The sequence below is a fragment of the Ranitomeya imitator genome, chromosome 7 (assembly GCF_032444005.1).
Source record: "Ranitomeya imitator isolate aRanImi1 chromosome 7, aRanImi1.pri, whole genome shotgun sequence".
In the NCBI taxonomy this organism is placed as follows: domain Eukaryota; kingdom Metazoa; phylum Chordata; class Amphibia; order Anura; family Dendrobatidae; genus Ranitomeya; species Ranitomeya imitator.
Window position 1 is genome coordinate 14,026,025 of NC_091288.1, and position 22,202 is coordinate 14,048,226.

At 48.8% G+C, this 22,202-nt stretch overlaps 1 long non-coding RNA gene across 1 annotated transcript; it reads right to left on the reverse strand.

Annotated features, from left to right (window-relative positions):
* Nucleotides 1-13,169: 13,169 nt before the first annotated feature.
* Nucleotides 13,170-22,202, reverse strand: LOC138644411 (uncharacterized). Its single transcript, XR_011314611.1, has 3 exons — nt 22,116-22,202; nt 18,693-18,799; nt 13,170-13,928 (listed from the first exon to the last, which is right to left on the reverse strand). It is a non-coding gene; the product is annotated as an uncharacterized lncRNA (long non-coding RNA).

Below are 22,202 nucleotides of genomic sequence, written 5' to 3' on the forward strand. Positions count from 1 at the left end.
ACCTGTGTGGCCCTATTACACTTGTGTGGTTCCTATTACACCTGTGTGGCCCCATTACACCTGTGTGGCCCCTATTACACCTGTGTGGTCCCTATTACACCTTTGTGGCCCCCATTACACCTGTATGGCCCTATTACACCTTTGTAGCCCCTATTACACCTGTACGGCCCTATTACACCTGGACAGCCAATATTACACCTGTATGGGCCTATTACACCTGTGTGGCTCCTATTACACCTGTATGGCCCCTATTACACCTGTGTGGTCCCTATTACACCTGTGGGGCCCCTATTACACCTGTATGGCCCCTATTACACCTGTATGGCCCTTATTACACCTGTGTGGCCCCTATTATGCCTGTGTGGCCTTATTATACCTGTGTGGCCCCTATTACACCTGTGTGGTTCCTATTACACCTGTGTGGCCCCATTACACCTGGGTGGCCCCTATTACACCTGTGTGGTTCCTATTACACCTGTGTGGCCCCATTACACCTGTGTGGTTCCTATTACACCTGTGTGGTTCCTATTACACCTGTATGGCCCTATTACACCTGTATGGCCACTATTACACCTCTGTGGCCCCTATTACACCTGTGTGGCCCCTATTACACCTGTATGGCCCTATTACACCTGTGTGGTTCCTATTACACCTGTATGGCCCCTATTACACCTGTGTGGCCCCTATTACAACTGTATGGCCCCTATTACACCTGTATGGCCCTATTACACCTGTGTGGTTCCTATTACACCTGTGTGGCCCCTATTACACCTGTATGGCCCCTATTACACCTGTGTGGTCTCTATTACACCTGTGTGGCCCCTATTACACCTGTGTGGCCCCTATTATGCCTGTTTGGCCCTATTACACCTGTGTGGCCCCTATTACTCCTGTGTGGCCCTATTACACCGGTATGGCCCCTATTGCACCTGTGTGGCCTCTATTACACCTGTATGGTCCTATTACACCTGGACGGCCCCTATTACACCTATATGGCCTCTATTACACCTGTGTGGCTCCTATTACATCTGAATGGCCCTATTACACCTCTGTGGTCCCTATTACACCTCTGTGGTCCCTATTACACCTGTGTGGCCCTATTACACCTGTGTGGTCTCCATTACACCTGTCTGGCCCCTATTACACCTGTATGGCACTATTACACCTGTCTGGCCCCTATTACACTTCTGTGGCCCTATTACTCCTGTGTGGTCCCTATTATACCTGGGTGGCCCTATTACACCTGTGTGGCCCGTCTTACATCTGTATGGCCCTATTACACTTTTGTGTCCCCTATTACACCTGTATGGCCCTATTACACCTGTCTGGCCCCTATTACACCTGTGTGGCCCTATTACTCCTGTGTGGTCCCTATTATACCTGTGTGGCCCCATTACACCTGTGTGGCCCGTCTTACACCTGTATGGGCCTATTACACCTGTGTGGATCCTATTACACCTGTATGGCCCCTATTACACCTGTGTGGTCCCTATTACACCTGTGGGGCCCCTATTACACCTGTATGGCCCCTATTACACCTGTATGGCCCTTATTACACCTGTGTGGCCCCTATTATGCCTGTGTGGCCTTATTATACCTGTGTGGCCCCTATTACACCTGTGTGGTTCCTATTACACCTGTGTGGCCCCATTACACCTGGGTGGCCCCTATTACACCTGTGTGGTTCCTATTACACCTGTGTGGCCCCATTACACCTGTGTGGTTCCTATTACACCTGTGTGGTTCCTATTACACCTGTATGGCCCTATTACACCTGTATGGCCACTATTACACCTCTGTGGCCCCTATTACACCTGTGTGGCCCCTATTACACCTGTATGGCCCTATTACACCTGTGTGGTTCCTATTACACCTGTATGGCCCCTATTACACCTGTGTGGCCCCTATTACAACTGTATGGCCCCTATTACACCTGTATGGCCCTATTACACCTGTGTGGTTCCTATTACACCTGTGTGGCCCCTATTACACCTGTATGGCCCCTATTACACCTGTGTGGTCTCTATTACACCTGTGTGGCCCCTATTACACCTGTGTGGCCCCTATTATGCCTGTTTGGCCCTATTACACCTGTGTGGCCCCTATTACTCCTGTGTGGCCCTATTACACCGGTATGGCCCCTATTGCACCTGTGTGGCCTCTATTACACCTGTATGGTCCTATTACACCTGGACGGCCCCTATTACACCTATATGGCCTCTATTACACCTGTGTGGCTCCTATTATATCTGAATGGCCCTATTACACCTCTGTGGTCCCTATTACACCTCTGTGGTCCCTATTACACCTGTGTGGCCCTATTACACCTGTGTGGTCTCCATTACACCTGTCTGGCCCCTATTACACCTGTATGGCACTATTACACCTGTCTGGCCCCTATTACACTTCTGTGGCCCTATTACTCCTGTGTGGTCCCTATTATACCTGTGTGGCCCTATTACACCTGTGTGGCCCGTCTTACATCTGTATGGCCCTATTACACTTTTGTGTCCCCTATTACACCTGTATGGCCCTATTACACCTGTCTGGCCCCTATTACACCTGTGTGGCCCTATTACTCCTGTGTGGTCCCTATTATACCTGTGTGGCCCCATTACACCTGTGTGGCCCGTCTTACACCTGTATGGCCCTAGTACACCTGTGTGGCCCCTATTACATCTGTATGGCCCTATTACACCTGTCTGGCCCCTATTAGACCTGTGTGGCCCTATTACACCTGTGTGGTCCCTGTTACACCTGTGTGGCTTCATTACACCTGTGTGGCCCCTAGTACACCTGTATGGCCCCTTTTACACCTGTATGGCCCCTATTACATCTGTGTGGCCCCTATTACACTTGTGTGGCTCCTATTACACCTGTGTGGCCTTATTACACCTGTGTGGCCCCTATTACACCTGTATGGCCCTATTACCTCTGTGTGGCTCTATTACACCTGTATGGCCCTATTACACCTGTGTGGCCCCATTACACCTGTGTGGCCCGTATTACACCTGTATGGCCCTATTACACCTGTGTGGCCCCTATTACATCTGTATGGCCCTATTACACCTGTATGGTCCCTATTACACCTGTATGGCCTTATTACACCTGTGTGGCCTCTATTACACCTGTGTGGCTCCTATTTTACCTGTATGGTCGTATTACACCTGTGTGGTTCCTATTACACCTGTGTGGCCCCTATTACACCTGTATGGGCCTATTACACCTGTCTGGCCTCTATTACACCTGTGTGGCCCTATTACACCTGTGTGGCCCCATTATACCTGTGTGGCCCCTAGTACACCTGTATGGCCCCTTTTACACCTGTATGGCCCTATTACACCTGTGTGGCCCCTATTACACCTGTGTGGCCCCATTACACCTGTGTGGCCCCTAGTACACCTGCATGGCCCCCTTTACACCTGTATGGCCCCTATTACATCTGTGTGGCCCCTATTACACCTGTGTGGCTCCTATTACACCTGTGTGGCCCTATTACACCTGTGTGGCCCTATTACACCTGTGTGACCCCTATTACACCTGTATGGCCCTACTACCTCTGTGTGGCTCTATTACACCTGTATGGCCCTATTACACCTGTGTGGTCCCTATTACACCTGTGTGGCCCCATTACACCTGTGTGGCCCTTATTACACCTGTATGGCCCTATTACACCTGTGTGGCCCTTATTACACCTGCATGGCCCTATTACACCTGTATGGTCCCTATTACCTCTGTGTGGCTCTATTACACCTGTGTGGCCCCTATTACACCTGTGTGGCCCTATTACACTTGTGTGGTTCCTATTACACCTGTGTGGCCCCATTACACCTGTGTGGCCCGTATTACACATGTATGGCCCTATTACACCTGTCTGGCCCCTATTACACCTGTATGGCCCTATTACACCTGTCTGGCCCCTATTACACTTGTGTGGCCCTATTACTCCTGTGTGTTCCCTATTACACCTGTGTGGCTCCATTACACCTGTGTGGCCCGTCTTACACCTGTATGGCCCTATTACACCTGTGTGGCCCCTATTACACCTGTGTGGCCTTATTACACATGTGTGGTCCCTATTACACCTGTGTGGCCCCATTACACCTGTGTGGCTCCTATTACACCTGTGGGGCCCTATTACACCTGTATGGCCCTATTACACCTGTCTGGCCCCTATTACACCTGTGTGGTCCCTATTACACCTGTGTGGCTCCCATTACAACTGTATGGCCCTATCACACCTATGTAGCCCCTATTACACCTGTACGGCCCTATTACACCTGGACAGCCAATATTACACCTGTATGGACCTATTACACCTGTGTGGCTCCTATTACATCTGTATGGCCCCTATTACACCTGTGTGGTCCCTATTACACCTGTGTGGCCCCTATTACACCTGTATGGCCCCTGTTACACCTGTGTGGCCCCTATTACACCTGTGTGGCCCCTATTATGCCTGTATGGCCTTATTACACCTGTGTGGCCCCTATTACTCCTGTGTGGCCCTATTACACCAATATGGCCCCTATTGCACCTGTGTGACCTCTATTACACCTGTATAGTCCTATTACACCTGGACGGCCCCTATTACACCTCTATGGCCTCTATTACACCTGTGTGGCCCCTATTACACCTGTATGGCCCTATTACACCTGTATGGCCACTATTACACTTGTGTGGCCCCTATTACACCTGTGTGGCCCTATTACACCTGTGTGGTTCCTATTACACCTGTGTGGCCCCATTACACCTGTCTGGCCCCTATTACACCTGTATGGCCCTATTACACCTGTGTGGTTCCTATTACACCTGTTTTGTCCCTATTACACCTGTGTGGTTCCTATTACACCTGTATGGCCCTATTACACCTGTATGGCCACTATTACACCTGTGTGGCCCCTATTACACCTGTGTGGCCCCTATTACACCTGTGTGGCCCCTATTACACCTGTATGGCGCTATTACACCTGTGTGGTTCCTATTACACCTGTGTGGCCCCTATTACAACTGTATGGCCCCTATTACAACTGTATGGCCCCTATTACACCTGTATGGCCCTATTACACCTGTGTGGTTCCTATTACACCTGTGTGGCTCCTATTACACCTGTATGGACCCTATTACACCTGTGTGGTCCCTATTACACCTGTGTGGCCCCTATTACACCTGTGTGGCCCCTATTACACCTGTGTGGCCCCTATTATGCCTGTATGGCCCTATTACACCTGTGTGGCCTCTATTACTCCTGTGTGGCCCTATTACACCGGTATGGCCCCTATTTCACCTGTGTGGCCTCTATTACACCTGTATAGTCCTATTACACCTGGACGGCCCCTATTACACCTGTATGGCCTCTGTTACACCTGTGTGGCTCCTATTAAATCTGAATGGCCCTATTACACCTCTGTGGTCCCTATTACACCTGTGTGGCCCTATTACATCTGTGTGGCCCCATTACACCTGTGTGGCTCGTATTACACCTGTATGGCCCTATTACACCTGTGTGGTTCCTATTACACCTGTTTTGTCCCTATTACACCTGTGTGGTTCCTATTACACCTGTATGGCCCTATTACACCTGTATGGCCACTATTACACCTGTGTGGCCCCTATTACACCTGTGTGGCCCCTATTACACCTGTGTGGCCCCTATTACACCTGTGTGGCCCCATTACACCTGTCTGGCCCCTATTACACCTGTATGGCCCTATTACACCTGTGTGGTTCCTATTACACCTGTTTTGTCCCTATTACACCTGTGTGGTTCCTATTACACCTGTATGGCCCTATTACACCTGTATGGCCACTATTACACCTGTGTGGCCCCTATTACACCTGTGTGGCCCCTATTACACCTGTGTGGCCCCTATTACACCTGTATGGCGCTATTACACCTGTGTGGTTCCTATTACACCTGTGTGGCCCCTATTACAACTGTATGGCCCCTATTACAACTGTATGGCCCCTATTACACCTGTATGGCCCTATTACACCTGTGTGGTTCCTATTACACCTGTGTGGCTCCTATTACACCTGTATGGACCCTATTACACCTGTGTGGTCCCTATTACACCTGTGTGGCCCCTATTACACCTGTGTGGCCCCTATTACACCTGTGTGGCCCCTATTATGCCTGTATGGCCCTATTACACCTGTGTGGCCTCTATTACTCCTGTGTGGCCCTATTACACCGGTATGGCCCCTATTTCACCTGTGTGGCCTCTATTACACCTGTATAGTCCTATTACACCTGGACGGCCCCTATTACACCTGTATAGTCCTATAACACCTGGACGGCCCCTATTACACCTGTATGGCCTCTGTTACACCTGTGTGGCTCCTATTACATCTGAATGGCCCTATTACACCTCTGTGGTCCCTATTACACCTGTGTGGCCCTATTACACCTGTGTGGCCCCATTACACCTGTGTGGCTCGTATTACACCTGTATGGCCCTATTACACCTGTGTGGCCCCTATTACACCTGCATGGCCCTATTACACTGTATGGTCCCTATTACACCTGTATGGCCCTATTACACCTGTGTGGCCTCTATTACACCTGTGTGGCTCCTATTTCACCTGTATGGCCGTATTACATCTGTGTGACCCCTATTACACCTGTATGGCCCTATTACACCTGTCTGGCCCCTATTACACCTGTGTGGTCCCTATTACACCTTTGTGGCCCCCATTACACCTGTATGGCCCTATTACACCTTTGTAGCCCCTATTACACCTGTACGGCCCTATTACACCTGGACAGCCAATATTACACCTGTATGGGCCTATTACACCTGTGTGGCTCCTATTACACCTGTATGGCCCCTATTACACCTGTGTGGTCCCTATTACACCTGTGTGGCCCCTATTACACGTGTATGGCCCCTATTACACCTGTGTGGCCCCTATTACACCTGTGAGGCCCCTATTATGCCTGTATGGCCTTATTACACCTGTGTGGTTCCTATTTTGTCCCTATTACACCTGTGTGGTTCCTATTACACCTGTATGGCCGTATTACACCTGTATGGCCACTATTACACCTGTGTGGCCCCTATTACACCTGTGTGACCCCTATTACACCTGTATGACCCTATTACACCTGTGTGGTTCCTATTACACCTGTGTGGCCCCTATTACAACTGTGTGGCCCCTATTACACCTGTATGGCCCTATTACACCTGTGTGGTTTCTATTACACCTGTATGGCCCCAATTACACCTGTGTGGTCCCTATCACACCTGTGTGGCCCCTATTACACCTGTGTGGCCCCTATTACACCTGTGTGGCCCCTATTACTCCTGTGTGGCCCCTATTACTCCTGTGTGGCCTTATTACACCGGTATGGCCCCTATTGCACCTGTGTGGCCTCTATTACACCTGTATGGTCCTATTACACCTGGACAGCTCCTACTACACCTGTATGGCCCCTATTACACCTATGTGGTCCCTATTACACCTGTGTGGCCCTATTACACCTGTGTGGCCCATATTACACCTGCATGGCCCTATTACACCTGTGTGGCCCCTATTACACCTGCATGGCCCTATTACACTGTATGGTCCCTATTACACCTGTATGGCCCTATTACACCTGTATGGCCCTATTACACCTGTGTGGCCTCTATTACACCTGTGTAGCTCCTATTTCACCTGTATGGCCGTATTACACCTGTGTGACCCCTATTACACCTGTCTGGCCCCTATTACACCTGTGTGGTCCCTATTACACCTTTGTGGCCCCCATTACACCTGTATGGCCCTATTACACCTTTGTAGCCCCTATTACACCTGTACGGCCCTATTACACCTGGACTTCCAATATTACACCTGTATGGGCCTATTACACCTGTGTGGCTCCTATTACACCTGTATGGCCCCTATTACACCTGTGTGGTCCCTATTACACCTGTGGGGCCCCTATTACACCTGTATGGCCCCTATTACACCTGTATGGCCCCTATTACACCTGTGTGGCCCTTATTACACCTTTGTGGCCCCTATTATGCCTGTGTGGCCTTATTATACCTGTGTGGCCCCTATTACACCTGTATGGCCCTATTACACCTGTGTGGTTCCTATTACACCTGTGTGGCTCCTATTACACCTGTGTGGCTCCTATTACACCTGTATGGCCCCTATTACACCTGTGTGGTCCCTATTACACCTGTGTGTGGCCCCTATTACACCTGTGTGGCCCCTATTATGCCTGTTTGGCCCTATTACACCTGTGTGGCCCCTATTACACCGGTATGGCCCCTATTGCACCTGTGTGGCCTCTATTACACCTGTATGGTCCTATTACACCTGGACGGCCCCTATTACACCTGTGTGGCTGCTATTACATCTGAATGGCCCTATTACACCTCTGTGGTCCCTATTACACCTGTGTGGCCCTATTACACCTTTGTGGTCCCCATTACACCTGTGTGGCCCCTATTACACCTGTGTGGTCCCTGTTACACCTCTGTGGTCCCTATAACACCTGTGTAGCCCCTATTACACCTGTATGGCCCCTATTACACCTGTGTGGCCTCTATTACACCTGAATGGTCTTATTACACCTCTATGGCCCCATTACACCTTTATGGCCCTATTACACCTGTATGGCCCTTATTGCACCTCTGTGGCCCCTATTACTCTTGTGTGGCCCCTTTTACACCTGTGTGGCCCCTATTGCACTTCTATGGCCCCATTACACCTCTATTGCCCCTATTTCACCTGTGTGGCCCCTATTGCCCCGTGTGGCCCCTATTACACCTCTGTGGTTCCTGTTACACCTGTGTGGCCCCTATTACACCTGTGTTGTCTCTATTATACTTCTATGGCCCCATTACACCTCTATTGCCCCTATTTCACCTGTGTGGCCCCTATTACACCTGTGTGGCCCCTATTACAACTGTATGGCCCCTATTACCCCTGTGTGGCCCTTATTACACATGTATGGCTCTATTACACCTGTATGGCCCCTATTACTCCCGTATGGCCCCTATTACACCTGTGTGTTCCCCTATTACACCTGTATGGCCCCTATTACTCCTGTATGGCCCCTTTTACCTCTGTATGGCCCTTATCACACCTGTGTGGCCCCTATTACACCTGCATGTCCCATATTACATCTGTATGGCCCCCATTACACCTGTATGGCCCCTATTACTCCTGTGTGGCCCTTATTACACCTGTATGGCCCAATTACACCTCTATTGCCTTTATTATACCTGTATGGCCCCTATTACCCGTGTGTGACCCTGATTACACATGTATGGCCCTATTACACCTGTATGGCCCCTATTACCCCGATGGCCCCTATTACACCTGTGTGTCCCCCTATTACACCTGTATGGCCCCTATTACCCCGGTATGGCCCCTATTACACCTGTGTGTCCCCCTATTACACCTGAATGGTCCCTATTACATCTGTACGGCCCCTATTACTTCTGTATGGCCCCTATTACACCTATATGGCACTTATTACACCTGTGTGTCCCCCTATTACACCTGTATGGCCCCTATTACCCCGGTATGGCCCCTATTACACCTGTGTGTCCCCCTATTACACCTGAATAGTCGCTATTACATCTGTACGGCCCCTATTACTTCTGTATGGCCCCTATTACACCTATATGGCACTTATTACACCTGTGTGGGCCCTATTACCCCTGTGTGGCCGTTATTACACATGTATGGCCCTAGTACACCTGTATAGCCCCTAATATCCCTGTGTGGCCCCTATTACACCTGTATGACCTCTATTACACCTATATGGCCCCTATTACCCCTGTATGGCTTCTATTACACCTGTATAGCCCCTATTACCCCTGTGTGGCCCCTATTACACCTGTATGGCCTCTATTACACCTATATGGCCCCTATTACCCCTGTATGGCCTCTATTACACCTGTATAGCCCCTATTACCCCTGTGTGGTCCCTATTACACCTGTATGGCCTCTATTACCCCTGTGTGGTCCCTATTACACCTGTATGGCCTCTATTACACCTGTGTGGTCCCTATTACACCTGTGTGGCCCCTATTACCCCTGTGTGGTCCATATTACACCTGTATGGCCTCTATTACACCTGTGTGGTCCCTATTACACCTGTGTGGCCCCTGAGACATCTGCATTGTTCCCTATGACATATTGATATTTACACCAAAGTAAAATCATGAGATCATTTTCCTCCTTACAGACTATTAACAGCTAAAAACAAGTTGACACATTGCGGTGATCGGACAAAGATTAAGCTCTGCTCCCTTACAGGGTCGGCGTCATTAGGACATGTTGTAGCCCCCCTCCCCCGCTCACTTATGTGAGGTCCGACAGCTCTTCTAATTGGGTATATAGAAGCTATTTAATTTTTTTTTTTGTGGGGTGAAAAAATAGTCACCCTGTGCACATGTTGCGTTTTTGTCATGTATTTTTCTGTGCAGATTTGTCATTTGTCACAAAACCTGAAGGGTTTCCTGATGCAGCAAAATGAATGAGAATCCTGACGTCTCGGGCACTCGCTCCTTATTGGGTTTTTTTTTTTCAGATTTGGTGCAAGTTTAGATCTGAAGATGTCAATTCTCTCACTGTGTTTATTGCAGATTTCACTTATAGTAATGAGTGGGGGGAAATCTGCAACAAAAACTCGTATAAAAATGCAAAAAAAAATGCAAAAAAAACCCCTGATAGAAATGCCAAAAAAAAAGTGGTAAAAATCCATGTATTTTAGGGTGCCTTTCTGCGAACTTTCTGCTGCAGGAACCCAGTTTTCTGATTTTTGTTTTGCGGCGCTCACGGCGCGGTATAAATGGCGGCGTGGTTATTATCTGGGGGGGGGGGCGCAGCACATTTTGCCCTTAAATTGTAATGAATTTTGTGCAATTTTCTTTGGCTAATGACATAACTGTAGAAAACAAAAAGCAGCAATGACCACAGATGGTAATTATTAATGACATATAAGCCCCCTGTGTCCGGCTCGGAGACCATCTATTATCTACGTGATGGATATTAGTAGGAAAATCCATTGTTGGGTCCACAGCCGCAAAGAACGCCGACGCGTGAACGCAGCCGCGAGATCAGATACCGCCGCTCTCCGCCGCCAGGAATATTAATGGGGGAGATGTTTGTCTCTGCTGAACAGGATATGGCACCAAACTACAGCCCGTCCCCCAATATCCAGCCTGTCACTGCAGACGATGATGGAGAGCCCGAATATTAACAGGAGGCTCCTGGGTCCAAATGCAAAATCTTGCTGCGCAGCCATGAAATATCTGATTTTATGCATTTTATGCATGAGCCATATGATTGAAAAGGGCCCGTATACTGTTCTTGCACAGGGGGGCCACTTTCGGTCTGTGTCTAACAATGCTCATAATAATACAGGGAGCTTTGTCATCTTAGTTACTGCCTATGCAGAGCGCAGCAGGCATGACAAACTCTTCTCCACTGCGGCGCCCTCTATAGGCAGCAACAATAACTGAATCGTGTGCCCTGTTCTGTGCTGCACCCTGCTCTCCTGCAGATTTCTGCTTCTGCTGCTGGGGGAGCTGTCAAAAATGTAAAAAAGTGGCTCCTGTAGAAAAAAACAACAACATTCTAATAAATGTTACATTGTTACAGTGTTTCTAACCCTGACTAAAGCTATGAATAAGGATAGGACCAGGGTGATAAAATAGCTACATATAAAATGTAAGAAAAAAAAAATGAAAAATTAAAATATATAACTTTATTTTTAATATTTCTGCAAAAAAGCGGAAAAAAACCCCTAGAAAGTCAAATAACAAGATAATTACATCTGTATTTTCTTATAGCGCATGTGCTTGGGGGGATAAGGGGTTCAATACTGGACTGATGGAGAAAACGATGGGAGTTCTGATGGTCCACAGGTTACAGAGCATAAAATACCTGCTCCGTCCCGCTCTTTGGCAATGAACCGCTGCTGACAACCATTTATGTTTATTTTAGATCGACTTTAACACAGAGACTCATTTACGGTTTGCACCATATCAGCCGCATGCTCCATTATCAAAACTTCACATCCTAATTACATCTTGACTTGTTAGTAAATATTTCTACATAAAAGGCAGGAAGAGGAATTATCAGATTATAGCAAATTCTCATCTGTGAGGAGGTGGAAGAAATAAGAAGCAAAATTGCAGAACTTTAGTCTGATGCAGATTGGTGAAGTTTCTTATACTGCACTGCCATCTGGTGGTAGGTCAGGGGCACTGTGCTACTTGTAGCAAAAATACCAAAAAGTGTCAGGTTCTCATTTATTTCTCCACCCAAATTATGTAATTGTTTCCCTTATGTAATTGTTTCCCTTATCAAATGTATCAGTTTTCTTTGATTATTAAGGTGTTTCTAAAATCTGCCATAGTTACATTTCTGGAGAGTTCTTAACATATTACAAGGTGACTCCACCAAAACCAAATAAAACAGCGATCAGCATGATAATATACCGAGCATGAATGTGACTCATCACAGGATCTCTAGTCCTCACAAATCAAAGGTAGAGGGCTGAGAAACATTTTCAGTACTTTTTTGCCATTACACAACTTTACAGTTTAGGGACAGAATCACATCAGTATCTAAACTGAATACTGAAAGTATCTAATTTACAAAAAATCAGTTACTTTACTAGATATATCTAATAGCTGTACTCACCAGGGGTGAACATATTAACGGTGCAGCCTGTGCAGACACACAGGGGCCCAAGAGATAGTTGAATTCTTCCTTATGATGAGTTATTGGACTGTAAAGGGTCCATATATTGTACTTGCACAGGAGCCTCTTCTGTCTGTGTCCGCCAGTGATACTTACTATGTACATACATTACATAACTGATCCTGAGTTACATCCTGTATTATACCCCAGAGCTGCACTCACTATTCTGCTGGTGCAGTCACTGTGTACATACATTACATAACTGATCCTGAGTTACATCCTGTATTATACCCCAGAGCTGCACTCACTATTCTGCTGGTGCAGTCACTGTGTACATACATTACATTACTGATCCTGAGTTACATCCTGTATTATACCCCAGAGCTGCACTCACTATTCTGCTGGTGCAGTCACTGGTAGAGGGTAGCTGATACAATCTAGTTACTCACCTTTTTATGCCCTTTTTTTAGACATGCATTTATATGAGTTACTTTTCAATAATTCTAGTGTTTGGAGGTGAAGCCCTGACAATCACCTCATTCCCTTTGGGTAGAGTTTTTCTTTATTGATTGCAGAAATTCACAATTTTTGATAATAAATAATACTTATAACAGTTTTGAGATTTTTTTTCTAATGTCGTACAACCCTCATCACATTGTTTGAACATTCACAACCCGTCAGTGATAGGTGCATTCTCTGCACCCAGCGTGGTCCTGCTGTCCCGGAGGGATGTCTACTGCTTCCGCTCTCTGCACCCAGCGTGGTCCTGCTGTCCCGGAGGGATGTCTCCTGCACCCAGCGTGGTCCTGCTGTCCCGGAGGGATGTCTCCTGCACCCAGCGTGGTCCTGCTGTCCCGGAGGGATGTCTCCTGCACCCAGCGTGGTCCTGCTGTCCCGGAGGGATGTCTCCTGCACCCAGCGTGGTCCTGCTGTCCCGGAGGGATGTCTCCTGCTTCCCAGACTTGCTTTAGCTGCCTGTGCTACATTCATCAATCACAGGCAACTTAAAACAAGCCAAGAACACAAGCGGTCTGAGCGTGCAGAGCTGCGCTGAGCGTCACCTGGGCCCGATCTGCCTGTAGATTTGGCCCCATGACAATTTGCTTTCAGTCATCAGAGATTTTGCAGTAAGGTTTTCCTTTCGGACGTCTGGGTGAAGATCCGGAGTCGCTGCTCCGCTCCCGCTGGTGTCCTGCAGCCACGTAGACGTTTACTCCCATCCTGTATTCTGGCAGCGAAACGCGTTGTGTCCACAAGGAGTGTAAAGACTGTGACAATGCAAACACATAAGGTCACACACCTCGGCATGAGAACTTCTCCAGCTTTATAATACATCTTGTGTTTTACCATTTTACAGATCTCTGCTTGCTGTCCTTGACTGGGAGCATTTCTGTCTACATCCAGAGGCTAAAAACTTGTATAGAACCAATACTGCTCACAGCTGAGCGTTTGCTACAATTGCATCCTGTGTGCGCCAAAACCATCAACAGCACAGATGTCTTCTCCTGGTCTTATTACTTGTTACAATGTATCAGCCTGGAGTGCAGACTTTTATATCACTGTCTCCAGTGGACACCATTGTAGCAAACTCTCAGCTGTATTAGGCCACGCTCCACCATGAGCTTTTGATGTTGCACATTTTCTGCACCCATTAACTAAATAGGTTACCTGCATTTCTTCAAAAATCTGCAGAGTAAAAAACTCACCCAAAAATGTAGCCCTTAGTGTTTTTTGCCTCTGCACCTTCAAAAATGTTCATTTTCACTGACAGCAAGCAGAGTGTAGGAAGGGTGGGAATTTAAATCACAATAAAAACTACCGGAACGTATCAAATACGTGGTAATTCCATATTATACGCTGACAACAAGATACTTGCACAGTCCCCAGTTATGCGCAGCTACACTCTCTGCATCCGTGCAGATTTCCAGGCGAGATCCTGTTCTGCTGCTGAGGATCCTGGACAGGCAGGATATTGTCCGTGCTGCCCGCTCCTCGGACCCCTCCCTGACCCCACTTCCTCATTATACACCTGCATTGGGCGCGGTTTTCATTGTTTTTGCTCTCCGGAGTCTGATGACATTGGCCTGCAGGGGTCACACGGGTGTAATTACCGCGGGTGCAGGGGTTGCAGTCACACCCTGGTCTCGGAGCTTAGGGTGGTCCATACGGTCCTTTTGGCCGATATGAGAAGACTAAGGCTGCCGTCACATGGTCAGTATTTTACATCAGTATTTGGTCAGTATTTGCCATCAGTATTTGCATACCTCCCAACCGTCCTGGATCCAGCGGGACTGCCATGATTTTGACAGTCAGCCCCGCGATCCCGAGCAGGACATTAGTTGTCCCGCACTGGTTGGGAGGTGTGTGTATCACCCAGTCGGCTCCCTGAGTCCCTGCACCCGCAGAGCAGCACACCACATATTGGCTGCTCTGTGTGCACAGGACCTGTGATGAGGTCACAGGATGGGAGGAGTCAGGGGTCACATGATCGGGAGGACCTCCGTGTACAGGACTCTGCTGGTTGCCATGGCGCCGGACGAGGGTAAGCATATGTGTGAGGTCAGGAGGTGTTTACAGTGTGGATGTAGCAGAGCCGTGTGTGTACGAGGTGTACGGAGCGGAGCAGCGTGTGAAAGGTGTATGGAGCGGAGTCGTGTGTACGAGGTGTACGGAGCCGTGTGCATGAGGTGTACGGAGCAAAGCCGCATGTGTACGAGGTGTATGGATCGGAGCAGCGTGTGAAAGGTGTTTGGAGCGGAGTCGTGTCTGTAAGAGGTGTACGGATCGGAGCAGCATGTGAAAGGTGTATGGAGCGGAGTCGTGTGTGCGAGGTGTACGGAGCCGTGTGCATGAGGTGTACGGAGCGCAGCCGCGTGTGTACGAGGTCTACGGAGCGGAGCAGCATGTGAAAGGTGTACGGAGCGGAGCCGCATGTGCAAGGTGTATGGAGCGCAGTCGTGTGTGTACAAGGTGTATGGAGTAGAGCCGTGTGTGTACGAGGTGTATGGAGTGAAGCCGTGTGTGTACGAGGTGTACGGAGCGGAGCCGCATGTGCAAGGTGTATGGAGCACAGTCGTGTGTGTACAAGGTGTATGGAGCGCAGTCGTGTGTGTACGAGGTGTATGGAGTGGAGCCGTGTGTGTACGAGGTGTATGGAGTGGAGCCGTGTGTGTGCAAGGTGTATGGAGCGCAGTCGTGTGTGTACAAGGTGTATGGAGCAGAGTCGTGTGTGTACGAGGTGTATGGAGCGGAGCCGTGTGTGTACGAGGTGTATGGAGCGGAGCCGTGTGTGTGTACAAGGTGTATGGAGCGGAGCCGTGTGTGTACGAGGTGTATGGAGCGGAGCCGTGTGTGTACGAGGTGTATGGAGTGGAGCCGTGTGTGTGTACAAGGTGTATGGAGCAGAGTCGTGTGTGTACGAGGTGTATGGAGTGAAGCCGTGTGTGTACAAGGTGTATGGAGTAGAGCCGTGTGTGTACGAGGTGTATGGAGCGGAGCCGTGTGTGTACCAGGTGTATGGAGCGGAGCCGTGTGTGTGTACAAGGTGTATGGAGCAGAGTCGCATGTGTACGAGGTGTACGGAGCAGACTCTGGCTGAGTCGGATGGGAGCAGATATTGCTCCTCTCTCTGACACTGACTGGCACAGGAGACACGGAGAGGTCTTTATCAGTGGCGTATCACAGCCGCAGCAACGTGATCAGTCAGCAGCGCAGCTGGATGACACCATTCAGCGTCGAGGGAGTGGAAGCTGCCGGCTGCTGCGAGGGTGCGCGGTGAAAGGTGTGTGTGTAGTGATGGAGAAGGCAATGATGGGGGTGGGGGTAACCATGTGTGGCCATTATACTGTACCCAGCATTGTGTGGGGCCATTATACAGTATGGAGCACTGTGTGGCCATTATACTGTACGCAGCATCATGTGGGGCCATTATACAGTATGGAGCATAATGTGGCCATTATACAGTATGGGGCACTGTGTAGCCATTATACGGTATGGAGCATCATATGGAGCCATTATACAGTATGGAACATCATGTGTGGCCATTATACAGTATGGAGCATCATGTGTGGCCATTATACAGTATGGAGCATCATGTGTGGCCATTATACAGTATGCAGCATCATGTGTGGCCATTATACAGTATGGAGCATCATGTGTGATCATTATACAGTATGGAGCATCATGTGGCCATTATACAGTATGGAACATCATGTGTGGCCATTATACAGTATGGAGCATCACGTGGGGCCAGTACACTGTACGCAGCATCATTTGGGGCCATTATACAGTATGGAGCATCATATGGGCCCATTATACAGTATGGAGCATCACGTGGGGCCAGTACACACTGTACGCAGCATCATTTGGGGCCATTATACAGTATGGAGCATCATGTGTGGCCATTATACAGTATGGAGCATCATGTGTGGCCATTATACAGTATGCAACATCATGTGGGCCCATTATACTGTATGGAGCATCATGTGTGGCCATTATACAGTATGGAGCGTCATGTGTGGCCATTATACAGTATGGAGCATCATGTGTGGCCATAATACAGTATGGAGCATCCCGTGGGGCCAGTACACTGTATGCAGCATCATTTGGGGCCATTATACAGTATGGAGCATCATGTGGGCCCATTATACTGTATGGAGCATCATGTGTGGCCATTATACAGTATGGAGCGTCATGTGTGGCCATTATACAGTATGGAGCATCATGTGTGGCCATAATACAGTATGGAGCATCATGTGTGGCCATAATACAGTATGGAGCATCCCGTGGGGCCAGTACACTGTATGCAGCATCATTTGGGGCCATTATACAGTATGGAGCATCATGTGGGGCCATTATACAGTATGGAGCACTGTGTGGCAATATATTTTTTGTTTATAATTATTGTTTACGAAACATTGAGATCAGAAGTGCTAAATGGGTGTGGTTGGGGCGTGACTAGTTGTGAAATGGGTGTGGTCAGAGGTGTGGCTTAAAATTTGCTAACTTTGTCCCTCTTTCCCTTCCTCAAAAGTTGGGAGGTATGGTATTTGTAGCCAAAACCAGGAGTGGGTGATAAATGAAGAAGTGGTGCATAAGTTTCTGTTAGGCTAGGTTCACATTGCGTTAGTGGGTGTCCGCTAACGGAAGCCATTACATGGCGAAATTGGCGCAATTAACGGATTTGTTAGCGCACCCATTGACTGCAATGTGCTAACGGATCGTAACGCATCGCTAAACGTATGCCTTTTTCGGCATGCGTCAGCGATGTGCCGTTAGTTTCGGACGGACCTCGAACGCTGCTTGCAGCATTCAGGGTCCGTTCTTCCCGATCTGTGCTAGCGGGATTGCCAAACGCAATCCCTTTTTGGACATTGCGTTAGCGCAATCCGTTAGCGCATCCGCTAAACAGATTGCACTAACGCAATGTGAACCTAGCCTTATACTTTTCCTCTAATTGTTCCACTGATGTAAAATACTGACCAAATACTGACCGTGTGACGGCGGCCTAAAACTAATAAAGATCCAGATGGAAAGTTTGCATTGTAGCCCCCGAGGTTCAGGTTACTGCACTGATTGCAGCTACACGTGCCTATACATCAGACGCCGCTGTCCTCTCTCATCCAATCTATACATCTCCATTATGGGATGGGGCAATTAATGATTGTATTGGAAAACTGCTTAAATAACAATCCCCATAATGTAATGTTCCCATTGGAAATGCTTGTCGGCAGAGCACAGGGTGGGCTTCAGTGGTCCTTTACTGCTGATCTCATTTGCTGAGTGCAGCTCTGGAGGAGTCAGGGAGCCGCTGAGGCCCCCGCAGTTATAAGAGCAAATTCTAGGGAATTAATTATTTATTGTAATTTATTTATATTTATTTCATTTGTTACAATATAACATTGGATCGATGAGGTAGAAAACTAATAGATGGGAACATATCAGCTGCCGAAGACTACAAAGCCCAGCATGCCCAGAACTTCTCCAGGCTGTGCTGAGCCTCAAACAGGAAATAACTGAAAATGACACATTACCTCGGAAAGTGCTGAGTGAACAGCCGGGGCCCTGAGGCTGCACCTCACCTGGAAGAAAATGGTGAACTCTGGATTATCAGCTCTTGTGTCCAGGAATCATTCTTGCTCTGAAAATGATTTACATTATTAAACACAGCTCAGAAAGTGTCTGCAATTACAGTCAGAGGCACCGCTGGGGCTTACATCCGACTATATTAAGAGGCTCCGCTGGGGCTTACATCCGACTATATTAAGAGGCTCCGCCGGGGCTTACATCCGACTATATTAAGAGGCTCCGCTGGGGCTTACATCCGACTATATTAAGAGGCTCCGCCGGGGCTTACATCCGACTATATTAAGAGGCTCCGCCGGGGCTTACATCCGACTATATTAAGAGGCTCCGCCGGGGCTTACATCCGACTATATTAAGAGGCTCCGCTGGGGCTTACATCCGACTATATTAAGAGGCTCCGCTGGGGCTTACATCCGACTATATTAAGAGGCTCCGCTGGGGCTTACATCCGACTATATTAAGAGGCTCCGCTGGGGCTTACATCCGACTATATTAAGAGGCTCCGCTGGGGCTTACATCCGACTATATTAAGAGGCTCCGCCGGGGCTTACATCCGACTATATTAAGAGGCTCCGCCGGGGCTTACATCCGACTATATTAAGAGGCTCCGCCGGGGCTTACATCCGACTATATTAAGAGGCTCCGCCGGGGCTTACATCCGACTATATTAAGAGGCTCCGCTGGGGCTTACATCCGACTATATTAAGAGGCTCCGCTGGGGCTTACATCCGACTATATTAAGAGGCTCCGCTGGGGCTTACATCCGACTATATTAAGAGGCTCCGCCGGGGCTTACATCCGACTATATTAAGAGGCTCCGCCGGGGCTTACATCCGACTATATTAAGAGGCTCCGCCGGGGCTTACATCCGACTATATTAAGAGGCTCCGCTGGGGCTTACATCCGACTATATTAAGAGGCTCCGCTGGGGCTTACATCCCACTACAGTCAGAGGCTCCGCTGGGGCTTACATCAGACTACAGTCAGAGGCTCCGCCGGGGCTTACATCAGACTACAGTCAGAGACTCCGCTGGGGCTTACATCAGACTACAGTCAGAGGCTCCGCTGGGGCTTACATCCGACTACAGTCAGAGGCTCCGCTGGGGCTTACGTCCCACTACATTCAGAGGCTCCGCTGGGGCTTACATCCCACTACAGTCAGAGACTCCGCTGGGGCTTACATCCAACTACAGTCAGAGACTCCGCTGGGGCTTACATCCCACTACAGTCAGAGGCTCCGCCGGGGCTTACATCAGACTACAGTCAGAGACTCCGCTGGGGCTTACATCAGACTACAGTCAGAGACTCCGCCGGGGCTTACATCAGACTACAGTCAGAGACTCCGCTGGGGCTTACATCAGACTACAGTCAGAGGCTCCGCTGGGGCTTACATCAGACTACAGTCAGAGACTCCGCTGGGGCTTACATCAGACTACAGTCAGAGGCTCCGCTGGGGCTTACATCAGACTACAGTCAGAGACTCCGCTGGGGCTTACATCCCACTACAGTCAGAGGCTCCCCCGGGGCTTACATCAGACTACAGTCAGAGACTCCGCTGGGGCTTACATCCCACTACAGTCAGAGGCTCCGCTGGGGCTTACATCAGACTACAGTCAGAGACTCCGCTGGGGCTTACATCCCACTACAGTCAGAGGCTCCCCCGGGGCTTAAATCAGACTACAGTCAGAGACTCCGCTGGGGCTTACATCAGACTACAGTCAGAGACTCCGCTGGGGCTTACATCAGACTACAGTCAGAGACTCCGCTGGGGCTTACATCCGACTACAGTCAGAGACTCCGCTGGGGCTTACATCCGACTACAGTCAGAGACTCCGCTGGGGCTTACATCCCACTACAGTCAGAGGCTCCGCTGGGGCTTACATCAGACTACAGTCAGAGACTCCGCTGGGGCTTACATCCAACTACAGTCAGAAACTCCGCTGGGGCTTACATCCAACTACAGTCAGAGGCTCCGCTGGGGCTTACGTCCGACTACATTCAGTAGCTCCGCCGGGGCTTACGTCCCACTACAGTCAGAGGCTCCGCTGGGGCTTACATCAGACTACAGTCAGAGACTATGCTGGGGCTTACATCCGACTACAGTCAGAGGCTCCGCTGGGGCTTACATCAGACTACAGTCAGAGACTATGCTGGGGCTTACATCCGACTACAGTCAGAGGCTCCGCTGGGGCTTACATCCAACTACATTCAGTAGCTCCGCTGGAGCTTACGTCCGACTACGTCTTGCTCCTTGCCTCCAATAGGTGTATACGCCAGAAAATGGAGCATGACTGAGCGCACGGACTCCGTCTGCATCATAGTCAGTGGCCACGTCAGTGCATGCACCTGAATGACGGTTTACGGGGTTCGAACATAAGCCCCCACGGAGCCACTGAACATAGTGAAAATCCTGTGTGAACCTTGTAAAACATTTCACTATATAGTTTTCATTTTCAATATAAGTGCTTGCTGTCAGTGAATGGGGAAAGTTGTGTTTCCATTCAGAGACTTGAGCAAATCTAACATTTCTCAGAGATAAGTGTTTGTTACACATCCGGTGTAGACAATCATGAACGCATGCAACATGAATCTTCTACGTTAGTAGTTTGTTACAGTGTATCAGTGCAGGAAAAATGGAGGGAAGTCTAAAAAGCTCATGGAGGGTTTTCTATATGGATTTAATAGTTGTGAGAAGTATTAGGTCTGTGCAAGGTTTTAGGCTACTGCATGTAAAGAAGGAAGTTCTCATTTACTGACAGCAAGCAGAGATCTTGAAAATAGAAGAATTGAAACAAAGTATATAGGAAAGATGGAGACGATTTCAATATAAGATAATCGGGGTTATGTAAGTGTCTGCAGTCTAGGGTAGGGGTCTCAACCCTGCCATAATGGGAGTTGTAGTTTCCCAACAGATGGAAAGTCACAATATTAAGGATATTTGGTTGATAGCTGGAAATTAATTTCAATGAATGGAAATCAGTTCAGTCACCAGGAAAATCTGTCGGACATTGGTGGTGAAGAATTTCCCACTGACAGTGATGGACGATGTGAATGAGGTTGATACAAAGTTGCATCTATAGCCGGACAGTCTCACAATATGGGACCAGATAATCTAATGCAATGTGGCGGACAATGGGTGCAAGCGGTGCACCGGCGGGGCCCGAGAGGTCAGGGGGTCACCACCACCTCCAAAGCAAGTAAAGGGGGCATTGTGATGAGACCCTGAGCATCAGGGGCCCATATACTGCTCTTCTGTCCGTCCCCCTGGATACAATGTAGCAGAACATTCCATATGTTCCCAGCCTGCGACCTGCCCCACAGAACACATCATATAATCACATGAGATATAAATGGCCGTAAGCTCAACTCACCTCCGGGATCAGAGATGCTGCGTCTCTGCAGGTTGCAGTGAGGGGGCCGCCGGGAGATCGCTGCGACTCTGCAGGTGCCCTGTCACA